Source organism: Colobus angolensis, unplaced genomic scaffold (genome assembly GCF_000951035.1).
Source record: "Colobus angolensis palliatus isolate OR3802 unplaced genomic scaffold, Cang.pa_1.0 Scaffold126, whole genome shotgun sequence".
NCBI classification, from domain to species: Eukaryota; Metazoa; Chordata; class Mammalia; order Primates; family Cercopithecidae; genus Colobus; species Colobus angolensis.
The window spans coordinates 7,157,437-7,159,749 of record NW_012113808.1 but is presented as its reverse complement, the minus strand read 5'-3'; positions in this window follow the sequence as shown (position 1 = coordinate 7,159,749).

Genomic DNA, 2,313 nt, shown 5'->3' with positions numbered 1-2,313 from the left:
CTGGAGTGCAGTGGCCGGATCTCAGCTCACTGCAAGCTCCGCCTCCCGGGTTCACGCCATTCTCCTGCCTCAGCCTCCGGAGTAGCTGGGAGGGAGGCAGCCTTTAAGGGAGGCTGATTTCAAACCTCTGTGCCCATCTAACTAGTTTGAGAAACTTACCAAGAAAGCAAGAATGTGCAAGAATATTTCTACATACAGAGTTTCTCAACTATAGCATTTATCCTACCCAACCTCCTCCCTTAACAGAACCAGGACTCCATTTACAATTCTGAAAGAGAGTTCGCTCTGGACTGCTAATCTCCAGAAATTGCCTATGCCTACAGTATGCTTTTCTATACCTCCTGTACTATACTTAGAGACAGAAGAATTTATTACTACTATTAGAAGAAGGCCTTCTGCTGACAAGGGAAGATAGCTTCGTCAAGATATACCTTTTATCCCCATCACTTTCCAGTCACTAGTCAATGACTGTTGTTACACTAAAATCAAAAGGCCTTTGGTGAGCTCAGTGACAGTGACCTCTGGTACAATCACAGAAATGACTTCAATTTGCTGTTCTGAATGACAGTTCTTAAGTGGCTAGGACAAAGCAAAAGCAAGTATACCTTTTTGAAAAGCTGTCTAAGTGGTATTTCCTTTTCCATTCTGAGAACGTAAACTGCTTTTTCCTTTTCTGCTGCACATGTCAACATCTGAGTCTTAGACATTAAGGGCTCTTCTCTTCCTCCCCTCTCCTGGACTTTCCACAGGTTGGTGCCACACACAGAGCCCTGCCTCCCTCTGCACTCGGATTAGATTGTCATTGGGTGCCTTGTGATAAATGCTTAAAATACACGCATGAAAGAGAAGAGGGAGAAAAGAGGAGAAAGCAGTAATGCATATAGAAAAGAATGAGAAGGAATTTAAGAGGGAAATAACATCGTCTCGTTATATTTTGAATGTGGACCATTTCACCCACAAACTTCACTCAATCTTTTCTGGTTTTGTGCTTCACTTACCATTCATTGTTTCTGCCATCCCAGTTCTGCCATTCTAGGACATGGGGGATGTGGAACATACAGCATTTGGCCTGACTAGACTGCCACTATGGCTGTTTTCAAGAGATTAGAGATACTACTTTCTCAGGAAGGAGTACTTCCTATTCCCACCCTTGCCTAAATGATAGATTTTGCCTAAATTCCAAAACTAGATTTCTGGATTTTGTCATTTGTGTAGATAGCAAAAATGGCCACAACTTCCTTCTCATCAAGAGGTGCCGTCTTTTTTTCCTACCCCTTGAATCTGGAGTTGGCTGTGTGATTTGATTTAGCCAGTAGCCCAACAAATGTGACACAAGCAGAGACTTGAAAAGTTCTTGTGCATGGGGCTTGTCCTCTTTTGCTGCCCTTGGGAACCTTGCAACTACCACCAGGTGAACAAGCCTGGACTATCCTGCTGCATGACAAAAGAAAAGGGCCCAGTTACCCCATCACCCTATCTGACAGCCCATCAACTTTCAGCTGATTGCAGATATATGAGTGAGTCCAGCTAATACCAACAGAAGAACTGCCTAGCTGAACCCAGCCCAAATTTCTGATTCCTACTCAAGGCATGAGAAGTTGATGCATTCTTTATGTTAATTTCTCTTCGAGAACAAACCTGACTCGTTCTTGTCTGAATGTTCATCCATGAACCCCTTACTCTATCCAAACTTGTGTTTCTCATAGTCTCCGCTTTTGTTGACAGATTTTTATCAAAACTTTTCACCCTGCACTCTTGTGGGGTACATGTTTGGGTCAAATCCGTGGAGGATAATGCTTGACTTTGCTATCTCTTAATCCAGCAGTGGTTTCTTCCCTGTCTATGGATCTGTGGACAACCTCTGAAGAAGGTCTGTTCTTTAACATCTTTTTGGTCTTCTCCAGAGCCACCTTACTGGAGCTAGACCCTATTCTCAGAGTACCATTCCTCTAGTATCCATTTGTACTTCATGACATTTCCAGAAAACGTCCTATGTTTGCAATGAAATAAAAAAGTGGCTGGGTGAGGGTCAGAGGGATGAGCTGGTATGTGTCATTGCTTGGAGAATTGACCTACGAAAGAATTTCCTTGTTGCTTTGGCCAGTCCCAGAGAAATCCGGAAAACAGTTGAACCCAGTGCTGGTACTTCCAAGGGCTGGAAGACACAAGCCATAACCCTGGTGCTGAGTTTTAGACTTGCTGGTGTCCCTGGCCTCTGAAAGCCTAGGTCTAGCCTGTCTGTTTGGACCCCAGTTCAGATGGAAAAGATGATAAAAAACATTTCTTAGTCACCAGCTTTGGATTTCAACTTGC